We start from the raw sequence: 10266 nt of genomic DNA, 5'->3' as shown, positions 1-10266 counted from the left end.
AACTCTTCTTCAGAAAATATTAGAAGAATTGGCAAGAAGTGTGACCAGAAACTTTTAGAATTTTCTAGTAGTATGTCACTTTTTTCCTCAGCTAAATAATCTGCAGTGAGGAGGTTCAAATCTAGCCCTTTTCCAGAACCTCAGGTCAAACCCAGGAAGTCATTTCTTGAAATTCACACTTCTTGCAAATCTAAGTCAACTTCCTGATAGTTTTTTACATGCATCAAAAAGGCTTGTTACAGTCACCCTTCCACAGTTTAATTATTTTGTCATTTTCTAACGCAGCTGAGGCAACGATATTTTCAGTCAGGTGACAAGTTAAAATAACAGACGTGTGGCCTGGTAACTTCTGTACAATCTCTTTTGTTTCAAAATTTCAGATGTAATCCAGGTTATTTTCAGATCTAGGCATGATTCACTTTCCACCAATAACTGGAAAGTTTTCAGTACTTCTCATTCTTGTGGCTAGTATATGTCTTCAAGCACTTCCCTTTGCTGTACTCCCAGAGTTTCAGTGTGTTATCCAAAGTTGCAGGGAGGATGTCCTTGCCATTTGGAGAGAACTTCACAAAGGCCATCAAGTGATGGTCATTATCAATCAGCATCTTCAAGCATGGCCAAGATTCAAGATCTGATATAGGCCATAGCAGCTACTTTAAACTATCAAGAATCCATCTCAAATGAAGTGAGCAGCTGAGACTGAGTCTGAGTAAGCAGGCAAAATCTTGAGGCACTTCCCTGTTTTCACATCCTGTATCCTCATACTTTCATCGAGAGATATCCAGAGGATTGCATTGGACTATGGGTAGAAATTGCAGCAAAAGCCCTAATTACTGTGTCCCTTCAGGGTTTTCAGACACTTTCTCAGCTCACATCTCAGATCTTCAAGGTTTTATCATTCGAGATAGAGGCAAGGAGATTAGAGTTTGCCAACCAGGGCAGATCTGATATTCCCAGTTTGTGACCAGATAAGGTTTTCTCAAATTTTTCATCTCATGCACCACAAATTCTAATGAGTTTATCAGCAGAGGAATTAGCCAGTCACTCTCCATCCAGACTGAACTTCACAGAGGAGATGGCTTTTGTGTGGCCAACGTAGGTGAATTTTAGAGCATCATTTGGTTTAACAGGCGTAGGCTTGCTCTGAGTGGTCCATGAGTAAGGAGTTGCCTGTGCCCTGGTGGCATCAGTCTCTGGCTTTTTCTCCTCTGTCACCATGGCTCTGCTGCCCAGCAAGCATGGAGACAGGCATGCACAGCTCTGAGCAGAAGAGTTACACTTGAAAGCACAGCGAAACCTATCATGGACACCTGTTCATTGTATTCCTGTCTTATGTTTCCTGGGCTGACTGAGCTAGTATGTGGACATATCTTAATAAAATTTCTTTTTTTTTTAATCTTTTTATTAGGATTTGGGAGCAATATTACAAAGCAGATTTTCTTAACATCCAAAAGTTCGTATACATTTTGTTTACTGACACTGATTACAATCCCCACACTGTAACAGCTCTCCTCCCTGTGGTTACTCTTTCCCTGTGTTCTTCTTACCTATGTTCCTGCCTGCCTATCTTTCTCCCTGTGCAAATATTGCCTTTCTGATCACCCATGGTTGAGTATTCTAAGGAGTGCATCTCACTGGTGTAGCTGTTCAGCTGGTTGGCCTGTCTGGCTGAGAGTTGAACCACAATAGTGAATCCAGTTCCAGGTCTGAAGGATGACTTGGGGTCATAGCTTCAGGGACTTTCACCAGTCCTAATAGAATTCTTTAAGAAGATGAACTGAGTATAAAATAGTATAGTGAAATTTTGTTTTCTAAGATAGAGACAAGGAAGTCTGGTGGCATAGTGCCCAAGGCATTTGACTGCTAAGGAGAAGAAATATGGTCTTACATTGTCTCTTATAACATGCTAATTAGTATTGAAGGAGTCCTTGTCTATACAAAAAGGCAAGATTTGACTGTTACTCTTGTGAGTATTCAAGGTTGGTGATTTAAAAACATATATTGAGATTTGCACAAAATAAATCAGATAATGGGATAATTTATTGAGACTGAGAGCTCTCTGGAGATAGAAACATATCCTAATGATCTTTGTTGTTTCAGAAATTTCATATGGGTGAAATTAATACAAACTTTTTTTTGGGGGGGGCATGAACAGTTCATGAATGAATGGCTAGATTATTTTATATAGTAACAGCTAGCTCCCAGGTGAAAAAAACAAAATAGTTTTGAGACATAAAATGAGTTTAGGCAAATTGGACAAAGCAAAACATTGCCTGGGAGGGGAAAAAAAAAAAAAAAAAAAAAAAAAACAGAAGAGTTATATCTTTCTATCTTAATCTTCTCAATGTTGTCACAAGGCCAGGGTGATGTTGTCTGTGTGGTCTTGTAATAGCTTGATCCTGTGGCAACAAAGCATAGATTTGAGGTCAGAGAATAATGCTATCCTTCTTCCATCTTATACTGCATAGCTCAACTCTGATGTTAGTGACAGTCTATGATGTTTGTCTGGAGTAGGGCCATTTAGATAATTGCCACAATGCTAATTTTTCTACAAATTTCTGGGCATGTTAGTGAAAAGCTCATGAGTTGTTTGTAAGTATAGAGGGAAGGCTGAAGATGCATTGCACTTTAAGTTCATTTTTTCACTTTGGAGGTTTCACCTTCCATTCTGAGACTATCCCCAGCCCAGGTTTTTCTTATTCACATAAAGAAAGCTTATTTATCCTTAATTGTCCTTGACTCCAAGTTGAAGATTTAGCAGTTTGGATCATTTGAGGAGTGTATTCAAAGTTTTATGCTGTTAAAAACAATTTTTGAAGTTTGTAAAATTTTTAAAAAAATCAGTAGTAATACAATGTGGATAGCAAGGATGAAAGTCTCTGAATGCCATCTGTCATCTCAATCACGATGAGGCCAACTTTATAATTTAGCCTCTAAAGTCTAATAATCACCAAATGTTCAACCAGACCCACTTGGCTAGTCCCCTTACAGTAGAGACAAGCAAATTTAACTGATCAGGGAGAAGATGAAAGTTTTTCATATTGTCATAACAAAAATCAGCCCTCTCAGTCATTATTTGCAAAAATGATCATTCTGAGATATTACAAAATTCACCTTTCCCAAGATCTGTACCTTCATCAAATGTACACATACATATATGTACACACAAACACATACCAAAAAATACACAATGTAATAGATGTTGATAGGCAGGACAATGTTTGAAAATAATTTATTTCTATGGAAGATTCATTAATAATAGTTTTGCCTGATGTGGAGATTTGCTGGAGGACAAATTTATTAGGAATTAGTTTGTGAACACTTGAAGTGTCACTTGTTGCCATATAGTTTTGAAATTACCATAGGAAAAACCTTTTATTTTCTTTTTCCTCTACAGCCAGATTTCAAAAAATACCTTTTAAAGTACATCCAATCATATGTTTATCTATTTCCCCAGTTTGGAAACATATGCTTTAAATTATTTGATTTGTTACTGATATTATGCATTGTGATAAATAATTTATTTGTGAAGGCATTATACCTTCCTGAATATTTACATTACCTTAAAGGTTTTAACTATATTAAGGTGTATTTCCTAAGTTTTAGGATTTCTTTCTAAATTCTGTCAATCTTATCATTGCCAAATATATGGAAGCATTTTTGAAGTAATATATAACAGTAAATAAAGTAGAAAACTGGTAGACTCATTCTCTTTTAAGCAACTCTTCCCCTGTATCTATAAACCAGATTATTCCTTTTAAATGTTCTTTTGTGACTATCATGTGGATGTGCACAACTAAACACAAAAATATCCATTTTCTAAGAAAATAAAGCCCTTTATTTTTTTTTATTTTAGAGAAATTAAATATTTATTTAGAAAATATTTCAGTATGTAAAGTGATTCAGTGACAAAAGATACTACATACATTCAATCCTATTTTAATAAGTGTGTATGATTTTCCAGACAGCAACACAAGTGCTGGTATCACATATCCCTAGCTGATACTGATGGTTAATGTATGGCAGCTAACTGAAAGTTTGGAGGTTCATGTCCACTCAGAGGCACCTCAGAAAAAGGACCTGGCAATCTATTTCTGCAAAATCAGCCATTGAAAATGCTATGGAACACAATTCTGCTGTGGTATACATGAGATCACCATGAGTCAGAATGACTCAACCACAACTGGTTATTATGTTAAGTGCTGGGCATGCAAAGATGAATACAATCTATTTGCGGCTCTCTAGGATCTTGCAATCTATTGAAATAAGGTAAGGCAGATTTTCTGACATTTGATGATTAAAATTCCTTCTTTTCCAATATAAAGAACAGCTTTCTCATGCAAGTCTACTACTGGAGAAAAAAGACCCTTCGTGTTGTTAACAAAAGACTTCAATTCTAGGACAGTAATTGGAAAGTCAGTAAACCAAAATAGCACAATCTTATGGCTGGAAGGAATTTTAGGAAATATTGTGTCTGTCCACAGATGGAGGAGCTCTGGTGGCATAGTGGTTAAAGCATTTGTCTGTTAACTAAAAGGTTAGCAATTGAAACCCATCAGTTGCTCCATGGGACAAAGATGAGGCAGTCTGTTTCCATAAAGATTTATAGCCTTGGAAACTTTATGGAGTAGTTCTACTCTAAAGAGTCACTATGAGATGGAATCAACTCAGTGGCAGTGGGTTTGATATTCACAGATGAGGAAACTGTGTCTAGGAAAAACTGACCAGTTTAGCTGTGTCATAGTAAGTGACTGGGAGAGCCGATCTACTCTCCTGGTTTCTTTTATTTCTATAGCACATTGTATTACTTTGCCTACAAGAAGTTCTTTTACACTGGACAGCCTCTACAACCTTGAGCCAGATGAGGCACTGAAGCTTAAAGCATCAGCACATTTCTATTACTACTCTGTGCTGCAGTAGTTAATGACTTATTTTCCTGCTATACTAAAATAAGACCCACAATGGATAACAAGCTTGGGGACATAGTGGAGTGAAACACATTTTAGCAAATACGTCATTGAGCATTATCACTCATCAGCTTAAATAATGTGCAGTTTAGCAAGTTTCAACAGCTTAAAAAAAATTAAGGACTGAACAGATTAAAGAAGTAATTGGCACATTTTGAGAAATAATTCATTGCCAATTTGTGATAAAGTATTAATTTATATGCCGATGGTTACACCACCTTAAAACCTTATTGTACTTAATCTCTGCCAAAAATAGATGACTTTTTTTTTTCAATTTATGTACTTATTTGATGAATTTTGTTTGTTTGTTTTTAATTTAAATAATAAATGTAACTTAAATAAGTCATTTAGAGTAAACGGACATGAACTCCCCAGGTGATGCAAATGGTTAAAGTGCTCAAATGCTAACAGTAAGGTTGGTTATTCTAGTCCACCCAGAAATGCTTCAGAAGTAGGATTTGATGATTTAATTCTGACAAATTAGCCACTGAAGACCAACAGAGCACACTTCTACTCTGACACGTGGAGTTTCTATAACTTGGAGCAGACTCAAGGGCAACTGGTTAACAAGAATCCCAGAACTTTGTTGTCTTCTTTAACTATTCCTCCACTGATCTTATTCTAAGTTTGGTTTCACTAAACTTGAGTTTGCTTTTCTTTATGTGTGTCATATTAACACATTCCAAGAAGCTTTCAAGAAATCAAAAAGAGGAAAGGTAAAATAGTAACTTAATTTTTAAAAATTAAATGTCTGTTTAAAACTATGCTTGTATTCCAACATGTGAATTGTATAATGATTATACTGAAATGTGCAATTATAATATAAAACTATTCCAAAATTCAAAGCACAACTACTGCAAAGAAGTTTTCTCTAAATTTCCATTGGGCATATTTTCTTTTTTTCAGATTAGTTCTACAGTGATCTCATAGTTATTAAAAGAGACAATCAAACCAAGTGTAGTTTCCCATGAATGGTGAGTAGACGGGAACATCTGCTGTGTCTAACTTTGGCGTGTGTTGTTCCTCAAAGCTTGGATTCTCAGCTCAGAAGCTCAATCAAAGAGTTCTAAATAGAGGCCTAACGAACTGGGACTTCCTGCGTCAAACGATTTTGTTTAAAGTTGTTTTGCTTCTACTCCGCCTTCTTAATAAAGTTAATGCTGTGGCTATTTTGGTTTATGTGGGCATGTGGCTGTGAATAGATATAAAATCTTTCAGTTTTCAAAGATGTTTGTGTTGCTTTATGAGCATGTATATGACAGTCATCAAGTGTGTTTGAAAGGAATAATCTTGCTTGTTCAAGCATGAGAAGAGTTTCTCAGAATGGACAGAACCACTCAGCCTCTTACCTTAGGAGAAATTTCACCTAAGTACAGCAACTCGCCATTGATCTAGCATTTTCAGTGCATGTTGCCATTGTTGTAAGTTGCCATCAAATCAGTTCCTACTTATAATGACACACAATGCACAACAGAATGAAATATTGCCTGGTCCTGTGCCATCTTCACCATCATTGTCATGCTTAAGTTCATTATTCCACCCACTATGTCAGTCCATCTCATTGAGGGTCCTCCCCTTTTTCACTGATTCTATACTTTACAGTAAGGTTTTGTGATGCTGGTGAAGAATGCTGAAAGTACCAAGGACAGCTGAAAGAACTAACAAATCTGTCCTGGGAGAAGTATAGCCAGAATGCTCCTTGGAAGTGAGAATGACCAGACTTTGTCTCATCTACTTTGGTTCTAAGAAGAGCCAATTCCCTGGAGAAGGATATAATTCCTGGTGAAGTGGAAGCTCAATGAAAGAGGGGGAAGGCCCTCAACAAGATGGATTGACACAGTGGCTACAACAATGGGCCCAGGTATCGCTGGGATCATGGAGCTGGCACAGGACCAGGCAGTGTTTTGTTCTGCTGTACAAAGGGTTGCTATGAGTCAGAGATGACTCAATAGCACTTAACAATAACAACAACAATAATACTTTACCAAGCATGATATACTTGTCCAGGGACTGGTCCCTTCGTGACAACATGACCATTGTATAAGAGGTGAAGTTTAGCCATTATAGGTTCTATTTTGCCTGTACTTTCTCAAAGGCTCATTTTTTTTTTTTTTTCAATTTTCTGGCACTACAGGATATATTCTATATTATCCACCAACACAATTCAAATGCATCAATTCTTCTGTGTTCTTTCTTATTGATTGTTCACCTTTCACATGAATTTAAGACTATTGAAAACACTTTGAAAACTGAGGTACATGTGACCCAAGCCACACCATTTTTGCTCTCTTCCTCCTTTCCTGTCATTTTAATGACCTTTAACTCTCTCTATGGATTATGTCCTTGATTTCAACTCACAACTTGCCTGGTCTTTGGCCACTGATATTCAATGTGTCAAATCTTTTATTTAGATAGTGTCTAAATTCAGGTGGAATATAATCATATTTTGGCTCTTGTGGTCTCTTTTTAATTTTCTTCAGCTTCAACTTAAACTTATATAGGAACAATTGATTTTGTGACATTGTATCCTGCAATCTCCAGTATTATTTCTGTCACCAGGGCCATATTTTCCAGCTCTGGTGGCATAATGAATAAGGCATTTGACTACTAACCAGAAGGTCAGTGGTTCAAACCCACCAGTTGCTCTGCAGAAGGACGATACAGTGATCTACTTCCATAAAGACTTACAGCCTTGGAAACCCAATGGTGGCACCTCTTTGAGTTGGAATCAACTCGATGTCAGTGAGTTTGGTTTTATTGTTTTTTTAATGCTTCTTCTTTGTTTCTAACTTTCACATTCCAAATACTAGTAATTATCTATGTATCTTAATTGTATATGTGGTCAATTTCAACTGCAAAACCAAAACCAAGCTCACTGCCATTAAGTTGATTCTGACTCATAGAGACCCCCATTGGGTTTCCAAGGTGGTAAGTCTTTACAGAAGTAGTATTGCTTCATCTTCCTTCTGTGGACTGATTGGTATGGAAGTTGGTAAAAATCTTCATTTCCTCATCTTTGAGTTAGTGATTAGTGAGTAACTTTGAATAGTAGTTACATTAACTGGTCTTCCTTGTAGGTGAATGGGTATTTTCTTATCACTGGCAGCATTGTACTTCAGGATAGATCTTGAAATATTCTTTGATGATGAATATGATGTCATTCCTCTTCAATTTGTCTTTCCTGGCATAGTAGTCCATACAGTTGTCTGATTAAAAATGGCCAATACTGTTCTATATTAACTCTCTAATGCCTAGGATAGGCGCTCTGGTCGTGTAGTGCTTAAAGCACTTGACTGCTAACAAGAAGGCTAGTGGTTCAAACCCACCAGCCACTCCTCAAAAAGAAGATTGGGCAATCTACTTCTGTAGTGATACCACCTCAGAAACCTAAGGAGCAGTAGAGTCAGGTCTGACTCGATGGTACATAACAACAACAAAAACAATGCCTGGGATATCAATATTTGTGTTATGTTTCATTTTATTTGGCAACTTCCAGTTTTCCTTGATTTATACTTCATACATTCTACATTCTGATTATTTATGGATGTTTGCAACTGTTTCTTCTCATTTTGAGTCACAAGATATCTGCAAATGATCCAATAATCTGTACTCCCTCCATATCATTAAGATCAACCCCACTTTGAGGAAACAGTTCTTCCACAGTCTTATTTTAAGTGCCTTCCAACCTCAGGGGCTCAACTTATGGCACTATATCAGACAATGTTTAATTTCTATTCATAAGGTTTTCAATGAATAAGATGTTTCAAATAATTATATTTCTTTACATGCAAGCAACATCATACATTAAGCATTTCTTTAATTTAAAAAGTCTATTGGATTTGCTTCTGCTTTAGGAAACAGTCTGTTTTGATCAAAATTGAAAAGTTTCTGAATACTCTATTATCAATACTAACTGGGAGCTCTGGTGGCATAGTACCTAAGGCAATTGACTGCTAACCAGAAGGCTGGCAGTTCAAACCCACCAGCTACTTCCCAGAAGGAAGATTGGGCAATCTACTTCCATAGTGATACTGCCTCAGAAACCCAAGGAGAGGTTGCTATGACCAGAGACATTGGCACATAACATCAACAACAAGAATTGTAACCCTGGAATTGTGTCACACAGTAAAGACCTTAAACCTGTACATTGTCTTACTCTAATTAGCATTTCAGTTCCCCTCTATCCTGCAATTAATTAACTACATCTCTGGTGGCATAGTGCCTAAGGCATTTGACTGCCAACCAGAAGGCTGGAGGTTCAAACCCACCAGCCACTCCTCGGAAGGAAGGTTGCACAATCTACTTTCATAGTGATATCACCCCGGAAACCCAAGGAGGGATCGCTATGAGTCAGATCCCACTCAATGGCAGTATGTTGTGTTGCATTGCCTGTCAGCTCATTTTTCCAATAAGAGACATATCTAGTGACCATTGCTATTTAGGAAAATTGAAGGAATATCGGCAATTCTAAACTTAAAATACTTAGTAAAGATTTAGTTGAATTTTTTAACCAACTTTAATACTGTGTTCCAAATAATTGGCCATGTCTGAATTGAATGACATGAATTACTACCATATAGCTGAAAGTTTTTCTTTTTCTTTTTTTTTTCCCCCGGATAAATACAGCCCTGAAAGATTGTACATAAAATGTTTCAAGATATCCGTATGGTTGTCGTTGTTGTTGTTAGTTGCCATAGAGTCAGCTCAGACTCATAGCAACCCTAGGTACAACAGAATGAAACACTGCCCGGTCCTGTGCCATGCTCACAATCCTTGCTATACTTGAGCCCATCTTTGCCGCCACTGTGTCAATCCATCTCATTGATGATCTTTCACTTCTTCACTGGCCCTCTACTTTGCCAAACATGATATCCTTCTCTAGGGAATGGTCCCTTCTGACAACATGACCGAAGGAGGTGAGACAAAATCTGGCTATTCTTGCTTCCAACGAACATTCCAGGTGCACTTCTTCCAGGACAGATTTGTTCATTCTTCTGGCAGTCCATGAAATTTTCAGCGTTCTTTGTCCACACCACAATTCAAAGGCATCAAGTCTTCTTTGATTTTCCTTATTAATTTTCTGGCTTTCACATGTATATGAGGCAACTGAAAATACTATGGCTTGAGTCAGGTACAGCCTAGTCTTCAAAGTTACATCTTTGCTTCTTAATGCTTAAAACATTAAGTCTTTTGCAGAGGATTTACCCACGTGCAATATGATGTCTGATTTATGACTGCTACTTCTGCATGTGTTGACTGTGGAGCCAAGTAAAATGAAATCACTGACAACTTCAATCTT

At 37.1% G+C, this 10266-nt stretch overlaps 1 pseudogene; it reads right to left on the bottom strand.

Annotated features, from left to right (window-relative positions):
• Positions 1–223: 223 nt before the first annotated feature.
• LOC103208892 lies at positions 224–1218 on the bottom strand (annotated as a pseudogene).
• Between the last annotated feature and the right edge of the window lie 9048 nt (positions 1219–10266).

This window comes from Orycteropus afer, unplaced genomic scaffold (assembly GCF_000298275.1).
Source record: "Orycteropus afer afer isolate SDZICR_OR568_19922 unplaced genomic scaffold, OryAfe1.0 scaffold00468, whole genome shotgun sequence".
Lineage (NCBI taxonomy): Eukaryota > Metazoa > Chordata > Mammalia > Tubulidentata > Orycteropodidae > Orycteropus > Orycteropus afer.
This window is presented reverse-complemented; position numbering and strand designations above follow the sequence as displayed.